Source organism: Orycteropus afer, unplaced genomic scaffold (genome assembly GCF_000298275.1).
Source record: "Orycteropus afer afer isolate SDZICR_OR568_19922 unplaced genomic scaffold, OryAfe1.0 scaffold00227, whole genome shotgun sequence".
In the NCBI taxonomy this organism is placed as follows: domain Eukaryota; kingdom Metazoa; phylum Chordata; class Mammalia; order Tubulidentata; family Orycteropodidae; genus Orycteropus; species Orycteropus afer.
In genome coordinates, this window is record NW_006921814.1 from 3,091,509 (window position 1) to 3,108,020 (window position 16,512).

Genomic DNA, 16,512 nt, shown 5'->3' on the forward strand with positions numbered 1-16,512 from the left:
CGCTATGAGTCGGAAACGACTCGACGGCACTTAACAACAACAACAACAACAACAACAACTAGATCTTAGTGTCTAAATACCATTCTCCAATAAAATGAATCAAAACTTCTTGGAGAAATGGTTGATTGGAGGGCAAGATCAGAGAAAGTATAAAATGAACCTAAAACATCTTTTGGTACATGAAAACAGTAAAGTGTTCACAAAAATGATAGAGATCCAATAAAGGATGAAAAAGTCTACTCAAAGGGGCTCCCAGTGGTCAACTCTGGACAATTTTGAGCAATAATATTAGTAGGATTATAATTCATAGAACAAATAACACCATGCCTCTGTACTGGTAAAAATAAATAAATAAGGGGGGGTGGGGAGAAAGAATGTTCTTCCTTACAGAAAATGTGAACTAATCAATGTAGTAGAATGATGAAAATAGAAAAGACCCATTTGGCTTTTGACAATAATAAACAATTGTTTTAGGCAACCATCAATAAGGATGCTAAAATTAGTTGGTGAAAGTATAATGAAACTGGACATTTACATAGTCTTAAAGTATCCCTCCAAAGATGCTTATTAATTACAAAAATGAAACTAGTAACTTTACTTGGAAGGAAGACTGGGCACTGTACTTCCATGGAGGTACCGCCTGGGAAACCCAAGGAGGAGTCGCTATGAGTGGGATTCAACTCAACGGCAGTGAGTGTGAGTAGCTTTACAGTAAAGAAACTTGGAAAACTGTAACTGAGACATCAAAATTAACATCAACTTGGGTGACACAAATGGTTAAGTTCTCAACTACTATTTGAAAGATTGGTGGCTGGAAACCATCCAGAGACACCTCAGAGGTCAGACTTGGCAATCAGCTTCGGAAAGGTCTCAGCCTTGAAAATCCTGTGGTGGACAGCTCCATTCTGCACACATGGATTTCCATGAGTTAACAACCACAAAATAACTTTTAGACAGATTAAGGAGCCCTGGTGGTCCAGTGGTTAAGCACTTGGCTGCTAATGAACAGGTTGAAGATGTTAACACACCAGCTGGCCCATGGGATAAAGATGTGGCAGCATGCTCCATAAAGGTTATAGCTTTGGAAACCCTTTGGGCCAGTTTGACATAATAGCAATGAGCTCATTTTTGTTGTTATTTTATTAGACCTATTGACATCACATACTTCTTGATATAATTCACTGAGACGGATGTAGCATTACTCTCTCAAAAAATCATAACCTAATTTAATAATGACACAATGTCAGAATATCCAAATTGAGAGGTATTCTCTAAAATAACTTGTCAGTACTCTTAGAAAGTGTCAAGAGCACATAAAACAAAAGAACACTGAGTAACTATTGATAAAATTTGAATAATGTCAACGAACTACTTAACAGTATTATAACAAAGTTAATTTCTTGATTTTGATCATTTAGAGAAGGTCATATAGAAATTCTTTTCACTTGTTATCACAAATTTATTGTATGTCTGAAATTACTCTAAAATGAAAAGTTAGAAAATAAAATATAAATAAAAATTTCTATGATAATGAATGATGCCCCTCTTTAATTCCCCGTAACAATAACTAACATTTGGACCATGAAATATTCTCAGCTACATTATCTCATTTGACCATTATTCCCAGTTTGCAAAATATATTGAGTGATGCATGAGTGAATGGTAGAACTGACTCTCAAATCCAGAGTTTTTGTTTTTTGTTTTATTTTTTTATGTCTGAAACCAATAATGTTGAACAAGCTAGCTGCCTGCCTGGTTTCATAGGCTTTCTGGGAGTAGAGATTTAAAGAAAAAGTTAATAGTAGCTATACAGTCTTTCCTTACAGTGGTTTTGGACAATTAAAGTAGATTCTGAATTTCTGAATGCATAGGTTAATGCAAAGGGAACAAAAATAGGACCAATGCAATACCTCCTGGAAATATATAGCTAGAACAGAAGGAGGGCCAGATAAATACTATGACGATTGATAATTAGAAGAAATCTGGGAAGAAAAAATCATAAGAAAGCATGGTACTTACAGCAAACTAGTATGGAAAGACTCTAGGGAAATAAAGAAGAAGAAGAAAGAAACAAAGCAGAGAAAGAAAGAAAATAAAGAGAATCAGAAGAGAAGAGAAAGTGACTAGAGGAAGAGTAGAAATGAGACATTTAAGTTCAAAGAGGAAAGGGCCTATTACTTTGAGTTAGAACAGAAGTAGATGGGTTGTTGATGAGGTCCTAGGGCACAGCTGTCACCTGCTCGACACAGTTTCAAATTCATTAGAGTTTAGAAGTGAAGCAGCTGAAACTTCTAAGGGAACTTTAGGTTAATTCCTATGAGATGGCATTACAGACACCCAGAGGCATTGGAAGTTTTCATCACAGGACAAAGGCCTTGGTCTCCTGGCTCACAATATACTCAGGCCACAGCCTTCTTGGGCCAAACAAGTATAAGTTCGGGGTTAGATGAAAAACACTAATTCTAAGACTCCAGTAAATATTTAGTGCAAACAAAACTTCACACAGGACATCTGTTCATTCCAAGTGTTCACATCAAGTGGCTGGTTTCCACAGTCACTTGTGTATGATCAGACCCCAGGAGTCCTGCTGATTTGTTGGTAACAAGTAAGCTGAAATGGAGCCGAATTGATTTATTAATATCAATAAGTAAAATAAGACACAAATTAGTAAGTAACAATTAATAATAATAATAAAAAAAACTAGTTCCCATTACTTATTTTTGTAACTATGATTTCTAGACCTGATATTTAATGTCAAACACAAAAGAAAACATAGGAAATGACAGTGAATGAAACAGTTATTTTTTTTCAAATGCTCACTTTAAATGGAACCAAAGTACCACACTAGTTATTAAAGATAAAAATAAGCAACTGTAATCTGAAAAGTCATTACTTATGAAACTAATAACTTAAAATTAGTCTGTGAAAGCATCATTTTTTATGTAATGAATTACAAGACATTTCATATCATGCATGACTTAGTCAAAACCATGAAGAGAATAAAGAAAGATGGTAAGATAATTGACCAAGCCAGAGCACCAAGTATTGTATTAACCCTTATAAAATCCAGTCACATGTGAAAGAGTCAATCATGGTTGAAGAAGAAGAAAGTGTAAACCTATTAGTAAAAGGCAAATTGTCCACAGACAAAAGCACATGTGCTAGATTAAAAACAGGAAAAGTTTAAAAATCTGAGATTCTTACAATTATATGTGATAGTTTTCTCTAAGAGGAAACGATTCATTAATAAACTTTACAATAATCAAGAATTTCATGATATCAACCCAGACAGGGTCAGTTTAAAATATATATATATATTTTTAAATAAATTATCCAATTCTAGTTAGTGGAGGAGCTCTGGTAGCATAGTGCCTAAGGCACTTAACTGCTAACCAGAAGGCTGGCTGTTCAAACACACCAGCCACTCCTCGGAAGGAAGGTTGGGCAATCCTACTTCCATAGTGATACTGCCTCGGAAATCCAAGGAGGGGTTGCTATGAGTCGGGGCCGACTCAACGGCAAATAACAACAAACAACAACAACAGTTAGTGGAGTTGTTGTTGTTATGTGCCGTCGAGTCGGCCCGGACTCATAGCGACCCCTCCTTGGGTTTCCGAGGCAGTATCACTACAGAAGTAGGATTGCCCAACCTTCCTTCCGAGGAGTGGCTGGTGGGTTTGAACCACCAGCCGTCTGGTTAGCAGGCAAGTGTCTTAGCCACTATGCTACCAGAGTGGACCCTTATTTACCACAAACAAAAATGCTTCTCATAGATCTACAGAGGTAAATGCATCATTCTAATAGGCCCTGGTGGAGCTCTGGTAGAGTAGTGCCTAAGGCACTTGACTGCTAACCAGAAAGCTGGCAGCTGGTGGTTGAAACCCACCAGCCACTCCTCGGAAGGAAGGTTGGGCAATCTACCTCCATAGTGATATCGCCTCGGAAAACCCAAAGAGGGGTCACTATGAGTTGGTCTGACTTGATGGCACACAACAACAACAATAGGCCCTGGGAGCCATGGAGTGCAGTGAGTGGTTGAGGCATTCTACTGTTAAAGAAAAAATCTGCAGTTTGAACCTACCAGCCGCTCCATGGGAGAAAGGCATTCAGCTTTTGTAAAGATTTACAGCTTTGGAAACCCTATGGAGCTGTTCTACCATCTCCCATAGGGTCTCTATGAATAGGAAGTAACTCAATGGCACCGTGGGTTTTGTTTTTGGTGTTAATCGACCCTGGGACTGCCATGTTAATAAATTCCCCAAAGCTACCAAACAAACCTCTGATGGGATTGTTTAACTACCATTTGAATAGTGAAAAATTATTGGTGCTTCCCTGCCTGTGATTAAAGTCAACTACTGCACAAAATTCAGAAAGGGGGCAGATACACTGGTTCATGTGTGAATTCATTCTAAGGAGAATTCTCTGGAAAATCAACAATGGAATACAAGGAAGTTGCAATGTAAAGGAACTACCAACTCAAGGAAAAAACAGCTGAAACCTTTGTTTCAAATCAGAGCTCAGATTTAAGATAAAAATTTCACCTAATCCATTGGGAAATACTGAGTTAGCAGAGGTCCTTGCTGCCTGCCACTAAATCTGTAAACACAGTCTTACTTATTCTGGTTAAAATTTACAGGTCAACACTGGTATCAGGGATCAATCACCAATCTCCTAATCAGACACTGGATCCGCTCCCTGACAACCTTAACAAATAGCAAAATGAACCATAATTCAGAATATCCTAGACTAATATAAATTTTACCAGTGATTTTATCACATTCTATTTCAATGTGACACGTACTTATTTATCTCTTATTGCTTCACATGTGCTCGCTCACACTCTCTGTCTCTCAAATACACATACATATGTCCCACTCCCATGTAATGGGACTTCTGCATATCATTTACTCTTTCTGAATTATTATATAAGGTTAATCATAGAGCTTATAAATGATATACATTAAATGTTCTACTTTTCTACATAAAAGTTCAGTATCATTTTATTTTGTGTTATGGCTATTTCTAAAATATTAAGAAAGTCTGTATTATATAACCAAACAACAGTAAGAAAGTATCATCTATTATTATTGTTCTGCATTTGGTCAGGGAGTTCTTTGCTAAACAAACAAGAACTAACATTCACGACCCCGTGGTGCCCTAGTCTGCTTAAATATAAATATATCAGAAGCAGAGTTCCAGATGTCACACAATTGAGCCACATGCAAATGTCTGAAGGAAGTCTAAGCATTTAGTATTCTCTTTTTTGAGATACAGAATAACCCCTTGCTTTGAGATCACATCCTGCACGTTGCAGAACTGCCTGAAAAGGTATGTGCAGCAGCATGCTTGAATATCCACAGCTCAGCTGCACAAAGGTCTCCCCCTGCTCAGGTTGAAGAGTCTGGCTCTAACAGCTGAGCCATCAATTGCCCTGCCAATGTGTTCTATGAACCCTCCCCTGTTTCAGAAAGGAGTCCCTCAGAGCCTTTAAGTCCCAGTCACTGGCTCATGTCAGGGGAGCTAAGGAAACTCTCTGGAATGTTCCACAAAATAAATAGTAAGCATGGGACCACAAACAGAGAGATAATAAAAGTACCGCATGGAAGGAATTCTCCGTTTCTCAGATTTACACAGCAGTCACCATGGGTAGAACCTGCTTTTTCCTTCCTCCTCCATTCCTTGAGTTACCTTCAATAATTATTGAACTGCCCAACACAGAGCTTAAGGAGATCAACCAGCTAATTTTTGTTTTTATGTGAACTCTCTTACCTATTAAATATCATTAGGCTTGCTTATTTGTTTGTTTTTCAGAAATATGAAGACCATGAAATAAGAGAACAATTTATAATCTGGTGTGGTTTGCAGACAAAATTAAATGAAAATCTACAGTGTATTAAGAACGTTGACACTCACTTTAAATGGGAGTAACATAATATTATCAGAAGGCATATAGGAAGAATTTGCTAAAAAAAAAAAGTAATGAAAAAAAAGTGTATATAGCATGTTACACCTTGATTTTAATATGGTATTTTTGTAGCTGCCTTTAGAGTTAATCTAAGCTTCGTAAAAGTTAGTTAAGGGTTCATTTGCACTTTTCTATGCTAGAATTCTTCATATGAACCACAGAACACAAAGAATCATATGCATGGGTACTTCTTCAAATCTGCCAAAGATAGTACCTAATTAATACCCTCCTGCCTGCATTGTTGCATTGCAAGGAAAGTAATTCATTGCATACACTAGATGCCTTAGACCAGTCAAAATAAACAAATCCAAATCTACTGCCATCAAATTGATTCCAATTCATAGTGACCCCCGTTGGGTTTCCAAGGCTGCAAATATTTACGGAAGTAGACTGTCTCATCTTCCTTCCATGGAGCAGCTGGTGGGTTTAAACCACTGAGCTTCTGGTTTGCAGCCAAATGCCTTACCCACTACACCATCAGAGCTTCTTAGACCAGCATTTGTGTTTAATCCTCTCAGGGAAACCCAGGTGAGGAAAAGTGCAGTGTGAGAAAAACCAGGAATCAGGAGCCCCGGTTTATCTCTTCCTGACTGTGTATCGCCCAGCTCAGTCTCTTTGGACACACTTTTCGTGTCTGAAAGATCAAAATGAGAGGCTAGAAGCTATTATCTAAGTAGGCTTTTGTTTTAAAATTTGACAAATACAACTTTTAATTTGTTATGGGCTATTACAGAGGCCCAGCAAATGTAATTAAAATTTACAGATTTTTGCAAAAGACTTTCTTCTAAATTCTATGATTTCAATCTTCTCTTATTATCTAAATTTTCACCAAATTTAATAGGTAAAGAAAAATTATGCATTTCAATTCCTCTCCCTTCTCCCCTTCTCCTATAGAGGCATAGCTAAAGCCAGATACACCGAAGAAAACAGAAGCAGTGTACTATCATGCCTGGAAAATCCAAGTTTTCATTGGTTAGGTTGGCAACAACTTTATCCACAAAACATTTTTAGCCACAAAGTGTCATGGTTTAAAAATATACCCAAGGGGAATGCAAGAAGGAAGGTAGAAGAGAGAAAATAATTTTAAGAAAATGATCCTGTGATTTAAGTGATTCCAAAGCAAAGCCCACTTCAAATTTAAAAGCATCACAAAAGTTCTTGAGACAGCCCTGGATGACTGGCTGTCACTGACAGGGCTCTGTCCTTAGCCTGACCCAGAAAGCACAAGGCCAACACAAGTGCAGAAGGAGGCCCAGAGGGACAGGAAGTGCTCAGGTTACTCCTCATTATGTGTGCAGAGCTAGCTGTTAAGCAAATGGTATTTATCATGGAGAATCAAAGCCATGCCTATAATGCCATATTTATATCATTCATTAGAACTTAAGAAATGCCTACTTACATTGAACGGAAAATTCTGTAAACTACACATTAAAAATATGGTTGGCATCAGGAAACTACTAACTTCATATACAAAGGAACAATTCCTTGTACATCTTCAAATTACATTTGCTCAGTTTACTAACAGAGCTAAGATTTTTCACTGCTTTTCTTACTATATAGCCAATAGATAGTGCAGTGACCTAGGGCAGTTCTCTCACATGCATCAAAACCATCAGTTGTCATCTAAGAATAGATTTTGTTTGAATTTGTGGTACTGGAAGAGCAGAAATCATCCAACTTCATTTCCAATTCCTAAGATAATTTTATAAAATATTTATATATTTATTATCATCATATAAAAAAAAAAAAAAAAACCTCACTGTTGTCATATCAGACCCGAATTATAGCCACCCCTCCTGGGTTTCTGAGGCAGTATCTCTATGGAACTAGATTGCCCAACTTTCCTTCCGAGGAGTGGCTGGTGGGTTGGAACCACCAGCCTTCTGGTTAGCAGTCAAATGCCTTAGCTACTACGCCACCAGAGCTCCCATAAATCATAGATTTATTACAAAATCTTTTCACTTCATTACCCAGTGTTTTCAATGGGAATGTTCCTGGCATTTTGAGAAGGTAAATTCTTTAACAAGTGACTGTCACACACATTGCAAAACATGTTATTCTTGACTATAGGCACTAAATGTCAGTAACTCCTTCAACCAATCACTGTGATGGCCAAAAACACTCTATCACATTTTCAAATAAAGAGTGATTTGAGCAACCCCTAAATCCACAGCTGATGAAAACCAGCCCATTAGCACATGAAACTTATTAAGAAAAGGTCAAGCTAAACTTTGTCATACTACCTACATGCCTCCTAGAGTCTTACTCCTCTATAACGTCAGACATTCATTTTTCAGAGCCCTGCCAATATATACACATAGCACATTCTTATCAAAACTGCTCAAAATAAACACACTACCATTTAGCAACACAGATTTTTTGATGGTGTAAAAATCTTAGAAAGTATTTACTCCAACACCTTATTTACAGAAAAGGAGACTGACGTCCAGAAAAACTAAGTGCTTTGCTTGTGTATGATGATAACACAGAAGTAGCCTGAAGCCCACATCTTCCTACTTTTCCTAAAGACCTTTTTAATCTTCTTCAACCATAGAATGCAAGTCAAAGGAGGATCTTTCTAAATATAGTTCACACTATGTTTAAACATTATATTTTATCTGTGTTGAACCAGAAGGTAGACTTTCTTGCTCCTGAAATGGCCAGTTGACACTTTTGTCTTCAAAAATGTTTTCTTGAGTTCTGGTGAGATGGCAGAATAGACAGACTACTCAGACCCTCTTCAATAAAGAAAAGAGGAACCATTTGACACAGACTCAGAAGATAATCCTGGAGCCCTGAGCTGTGAAAGAAAGGATACAGAAGTGAACTAATCTCCAACTAGTAGAAGAACCTACATGAAAACAGTGGTAAAAAGACACTAATGGAGCTGCAGACTGTCAGCGACGCTGACAGGACAGACAGTTTGGATATTTCCAAGTGCTGTTAGGACCTAACAATTAACCTAAAAATCAGACCTGCTCTCCAAGGACTGCATGGAGGACTACACTGGTGGCTGATAAATAAAAAGGGAAATAGCAAAGAAGGAGGCAAACTGAGCTGTGGACTTTTGATTGTCTGGAGGGTGCAGCCATTTTGAATGTTTACAAGTGGTTGGACCATTTTGGATGTTTAAAGCAGCAGCATCATTTCAGATTCCAGGGACATGAGCATAGGCTCCACTTGCCAGGGACAGCACAGATATACAAGAGACGGAGGACTGGAAAGGTGCGATACTCCCCTTGTTACTCTTATACCCCATACCCTCTTGGTGAACTAAGGTACAGCCATAACTCAACCCCACCCACCTTCATGGGCCAGCAGAAATCTGGATGGATCCAAGTCTGTGTGCTCTGACAAGCCTAGGTCCCTGCCCCACACTGCCACCCCCCCCCCAGATTTTTTTATTTCGTCTTCTTCCTTTTTATTTTTATTCTTTCTTCCCAGGTTCTAGTTTTTTTGCTGTTTTGGCTTTTTCTCCCTTTTCCTAGTTCACATTTTTTTTCTTTCTTGTGGTTCTCCCCATCCCTTGTTTATCTTTTTCTGTTTTTTTCTTCATTATTCTCTTACTCTACCTCTTTTCTCTTATTTCTCTCTCCCCATATATTTTGGAATTTTTTTCTGTTTTTCTAATCTCTCATTTATTGCCTCTTCTTTTTTTTTTCCTCTCTTTGGTGATTGTTCCTGTGTGTTTATGAGATGTATGATTTTTGACCTCCTGCTTTTACTTTTTGGTGGTTTTTGGATTGTTGTTTTTGTCTAAGTAAGTGGGAAACAGCAACTGTGCCCATCATACGACCCAACCACACCCACCCTGCAGCCCCATTTACTGAGTAAAGGCTACCATTGCCTTCTGCACCAACTGGCCAAAGACACACAACCACCAATATGAGCCTGACTCAATCTTAACTGCTCTTCACAAACAGTTAACAGAAAACTGTGGAGCCACTCTCATTCTCTATCACATCCACCAGGAAACAGGTGGTGAGTACATAAGTGCTGCCAATTATTGAACAGAGGAGTACATTACCTGCTCACTCAGATACATCCAAACAAAACAAAGAAAAATAAAAACTTGGGTGAATCACTCAGACATACAATCACCAATTAAATATAAATACAACAATGTCACAATGTCTCAGAGACAACAGACCATCATAGTCCACACCAAAAAGCAAGATAAAGCAATAGAAGCAAGGGACAAGGATACAGACCCAGAACACATACCTGAGGAAGACACAGAATTGGAACTCCCTCATAAGGAATTCAAAAGAATTCTATTTAAGCACCTTCAATGGACTGGGAGCTCTGGTGGCCTAGTGCCCAAGGCATTTGACTACTAACCAGAGGCTGGCGGTTCAAACACACCAACCACTCCTCAGAAGGAAGATTGTGCAATCTACTTCCATAGTGATACCACCTTGAAAACCTAAGGAGGGGTTGCAATGAGTCGGATCCAACTCGACGGCAGTGGGTTTGGTTTTTTGGTTCAATGGATTGAGAGACAGATCAAGGAAAACACTGAGGAAATTAAGGAAAACACAGACTAAACCCTAGAACAATTTCAGAAGGAAATACAAGAACAAAATGACAAAATAAACAAAAAATTAGAAATGATACAAAATCTACAGATAGAAATCCAGACAAATAATACTAAATTTTCAGAAATAGGTAACACATTGAAAGGGCAAATGAGTAGTATTGAATGAATGGGAGATAGAATTAATGAGATTGAAGACAAATACCTCAATATTTCTTTGGAAAGGGATCAATCAGGAAAAAAAAAAAAGATCAAAGCAAAACGAAGAAAGTCCAAGATTCATCTGGGATACCATAAAAAGGAATAACCTACATCTAATCAGAATTCCAGAACAGGAAGAGAAAAATAAAACCACAGAGAAAATTGTCAAAGATTTTTTGGAAGAGAGTTTCCCTGATATGATGAAAGATGAGAATATATCCATTTAGGAAGTCCAACAAACCACAAAAAAGATAGACCCCAAAAGAAAATCACCAAGACATATCATAATCAAACTCACCAAAACCAAAGACAAAAATGTTTTCTCACACCACAAATGATTTAATTTATAAAAGTTACTGTGTACCTATTGCATAGTATGGGAGCTCTGGTAGGGTAGTGCCTAAGGCACTTGACTGCTAACCAGAAGGCTGGTGGTTCCAACCCCCCAGCCACTCCTTGGAAGGAAGGTTGGGCAATCTACTTCCATAGTGGTATCGCCTCAGAAACCCAAGGAGGGGTTGCTATGAGTCAGGTCCGACTTAACAGCGTATAACAACAACATTGAATAGCATAACTGTAAAAGCGGGGGGGAGGGTTATATTCTTTTTAAAACAAGAAGAAAGCCTTCAAACATTTTCTAAGAAACCTGGATGCTGAATGCTTTCAAAAAGTATGCTTACAAGTTTTAAAATAAGCATGTCTTACAATCAAAGAACAACTACAACAGTAAATAACACTAAATGCAATAATGAACAAAGGTGGTTGTAAATAGAAAAAAGTTTCAAATTGGAGGCACTTATGTCAGACATATTATGATATGGCCAACATGCATTCCCAGAAAACAAAAGTTCAGGATGTATACCATTTAGGAAGAATATGTCAAGATATAAACAATCTGTTTCCTAAAAAAACTGTGTTTATGACTAGAATCATGTAATCCTGACTACAATCTTTTATAACCAAACCAGCTGGCACCACTCACTTAGGTGGTAATTCACTTCTTCCTAGCCAAATGGCCAACATTTACATTTCAAAAGCCTTTAAACTGAGGTTAATCTTATTTATACTCAATTATTAACCTTCTACTCTGTGTATATAGTCTCCTCTCTCTGCTTGAAGGATGGATGGAGTGTTTTGTATTTTCACTTAGCACTACAGTTCAGGCTATATCATTCATAAATAAAACTTCTTTTCTTTCACCCCTAACAGAGAATGGTATCTTCTTTGACATTTCATGGATCAGAAGCAGGATTTCAAAGGTGCATTATCTTTCCTGATTCATGGGCATAAAGAACAGAGACACAGTACCTGTTGGCTCTTTAGACTCTCCACTTCTGTGAATTCTCAGGAATCATTTAGGGTAAGAAAAAAAAAAAAAAAAATCACTCAAACTGAGCTCCACTGTTTTGCATTGTCAGCTCTTCCAGCTTTATGGTGGATTAGTTTTGGTTCTTGTAAGTAAAGTTTTCTTTGTTTTACCTGTCAGTATAAATTGGGGAATGCTGTGTCTAAATGAGATTTAGTCTCTAAATGGGATTCCTGCACACTTCATGAAAAAGCATTATAGTCCTTTCTTGTGAATGTTTTTATCTGTCTAGCATAAGCTCACTTGTAGACAGTTTGACAAATCATTGGTGACTTTGGGATTCTTTTGATTTCTCCAAGTTAATGATACCATTAACACATGCAGGTAAAATTTTGCTGAAGATAATTCAAAAATTGTTGCAGCAGTACATTGACATGGAACTGCCAGAAATTCAATCCAGATTCTCAACAAGATGTGGGACAAGGGATATAATTCAGCCAAGATGGATCTTGACTGAAAGCAAAGAATACCAGAAACATACTCACCTGTGCTTTATTGACTATGCAAGGGCATTTGACTGTGTGAATCATAACAAATTATTGATAACATTGTGAAGAACAGGAATTCCAGAACCCTTAATTGTGCTCATGTGGAATCTGTACTTAGACCAAAAGGCAGTCATTTGAACAGAACAAGGGGATACCATGTGGTTTAAAAGCAGGAAAAGTATGTGTCAGGGATATAGCCTTTCATCATACTCATCCAATCTTTATGTGAAGCATGTAATCGGAGAAGTTAGACTACATGAAGAAGAATGAAGCATCAGAATTGAAGGAAGACTCATTAACAATCTGAGATATGTAGATGGCACAACCTTGCTTGTTGAAAGAAGGCTTGAAGCACTTACTAATGAAGATCAAAGACTACAGTCTTTAGAATGGATTATACTCAATATAAAGAAAATAAAAATCCTCAAATGTGGACCAATAAGCAATATTATGATAAATGGAGAAAAGATTGAAGCATTTAATTTTACTTGAATCCACAATCAATGCCCACAGAAGCAGCAGTCAATAAACCAAATAATGTATTTCATTGGACAAATTTGTTGCAAAAGACATCCTTAAATAGTTAAAAAGCAAAGATGTGACTTTGGGGACTAAGGTGCACCTGACCCAAGCCATGATATTTTCAGTTGCCTCATATGCATGCAAAAGCTGGACAATTGATAAAGAAGATCAAAGAAGAATCAATGCTTTTGAATTTTGGTGATAGCAAAGAATATTGAATATAATATTCACTTTCAGAAGAATGAACAATTCTTTCTTGGAAGAAGTACAGCCAGATTGCTCTTTAGAAATGAGGATGGAAAGATCTTGCCTCTCATACTTTGGACATATTATTAAGAGGTACCAGTCCCTGGAGAAGGACATCATGCTGGGTAAAGTAGGGGTCAGAAAAAAAGAACAAGACCTTTGACAAGATGTATTTACACAGTAGCTGCAGCAACAGACTCAAAAATAGCAACCATTGTGAGGATGATGCAGTACCAGGCAGTGTTTAGTTCTCTTGTACATAGGGTCACTATGAGTTGAAATTGAAGCATCAGGTACCTAACTACAACAACAATATTGGCTCTATCATTTTCTGTCTTCCAGTCTAGTGGAGAAAACTAATGGCATAATAAAAACCCAAATAACAAAACTTTGTGGAGATTCTGGATTTTTATCCTGGATTAATGAATTTTATCCTGGATTAATGTTCTTGATTCTATCAATGTACTCTTTTAATCTATTTGGATGGATCTCACACACTTAACAAAATAATTATTGGGATATCCATGGTCCTTCTTTGTGTTTCCTGCATGAATCTTAACATTGTTCAACCTGAATTACTGAAGTATTGTCAATTTTTAATTTTCATTGAACTAAAGCGAAACAGTCTTTTATAATTACAACAATAGAAATGAAGAGAGGAATATAAAAATTCCAAATCAAGTAGCAATTTTTTCCACCATTTATTATTTAAAACAACAAACAAAAACAAAATAAAACAAAAAAAAACCCAAAACCAAACTTACTGCCGTTACTTCTAATTTCAGTTAAGGAAGGAATATTATTGGTAAGATGAGAGACTATACTTTGCATATGATTAACATAGACTGTAATATTAGCACTACTGTTAGGAATATAGACACAGCAATCAAATTATATTATGGCACAAATACCTCCTTGGGCATCCATGAGAACGTCAAGGGCCATTTTATTTTGGAGAATTACTTTTCTTATCATTGCTATTTTTGTGTTCACTTCTTGAAGCACATGGATATAGTCATTTAGGACAATTTGTACATATTTGGTTAGTATTTCTATATGTTACATAACATCTTCAAGTCTTATCTCAATTGTGAATATAGCTGCTAAATAATGAAGCCAATGAAACACTGATTAAGACCATTGAGCATTAGTATTGTAGCTGGTAAAGGGAGTAAAATACATTCTTGAGTTCAGATCAGGACCAGAGTGCATCTTTCAATCTAGTTTGCTGGGAGCCATGGCCAAAGGTTGCTTTCACATAGCCAAAAAAAAATGCCATTAGGGGCTACCCAATAGATACCTAAACACTGAGCCAGTCTGTGGTGAACTAATCTGTAGCTGATAAAGTTATATTTGATGCAAATTCAGACATTGCAGGCTATCTAATAGGTCTGGTCATGGCTGGGTTATTCTTATGGGTGTGGTTAGATTGTTCCTAAGGAAAAGGGGGGGCACCTCTCTTAGCCTCCCTACTTGGGGAGTTAACAAGATACATCTTCCCTACAGTTGTTGATATCAACATAAAATAGGAAGGATATTTTTTTGTGGTTTGGAAGATTCTTCAGGTAATGATTTTTGGGTGACTTTATTTAACAAATAATGGTTGTGTTAAGCAATGTAAGACTAAATGTAAGGAAACATAAGACTAAAGGTTAAGTTATGGCCTGGGTTTCATTCAGATCTGAATAAAAGCCACTTATTAATGGAAAATCTAGTAACAGTGATTTCCTTCAGTACTGAACTACTTCTTCATTGTTCTTGTATCTATTGCTCCAGAGCAACACAATCAGATACCTGTAGTGGAAAAACCCACAGGGAAGGCCAGATTGGCTTGAGGCTGGGAAGACACCACATATCCAACAATTAAACCTTTAAAAATGGTGGGCATAAGCTTCTACTCAACCTAGGAAAGCATTAGTGGAGGCATGACTATAGCAAAGGTTAAAAGAAAAAAAGAGGTACATTTTCAGGCCTGGTCCAGGGTTTTGGATCAGCCAACTGCCTCAGATGTTGTCTGCTTCTGGCCACAGGGATGTTTAAATGTAACCATCAATTCCTGATGGGTTGGTTAATCCAAAGAGGAGTTTTAGCATTTTTTAACTGTGATAAATAGATCCAAGTTTTTATTTCCTCTAGTTTGGCTGCACATAAATAGGTGAGAATAACTAAATATAGTCCCTTCCAATGAAGTTCTAATGAATCTTCTATTTGATGTCTCTTCAAATATACAATATATTCTACTGAGGTGATGTTAGGCAGACTTTGGGAATCTAGTTTCTATTCATCAAAGGCTTCTCTAATCTTATTGAAGATATGCTGTACTTCAAAACCATTTGATACTTCACATAAAATCATTCTGAATTCACGGGCTTTCTCCAATGATCATGTTATCTAATCACCTACTTTTTGTCTCCTTGGGTATGTGTAATCTTGACCTCTATAATTCATTCTGTCCTGACTGAGAAGTGTCCCGCAAATGTAGCCTTGTCCATTAAGATGTTCCCCATAAAACCTACTAACCCTGAAGACGAGGCCTATTATCTCAGCAAGGTGGAGAAAATAATTCTTATTAACCAAAGCTCTTCAAGAAAACAAAGTCATTGTAGAAGAAAGGCTACTCAATTTTGGGTGATCAACAGCCCTAGTGGAATTTTGATCAAAAGGGGAAAATGTAAATGGAAAAGTTTAAACTGGAGGGACTTATGTCAGATAAAAGAATGATGGGGCCAACATGCATTGCCAGGAAACAAAACATCAGGATGTGAACCATTTGGGAAGAATGTGTCAAGATGTAAACAATTTGTTTTCCAAAAAAAAATGTTCATGAGTGCTGTCAGGTATACCTTACTATTATTATGTATAACTGACTACAATTATGTATAACCAAACCTTCTGGTGCCACTAACTTAGGTGGTAACTTACTCTTTCCTAGCCATGTGGCCAACTTTTACATTTCAAAGGACTTCAAGCTGAAGTTGATCTTATATATAATCAGTCATTAACCTCCTACCTTTATTTTGTTATCTGTGTATAGAGATCCTCTCTCCCCTTGAACAATGGAGTATTTTGTATTTTTATTTAGTGTTGCTATATTATTGCTCGGGAGCTCTGGTAGCATAGTGGCTAAGACACTTGACTGCTAACCAGAAGGCTGGCGGTTCAAACCCACCAGCCACTCCTCGGAAGG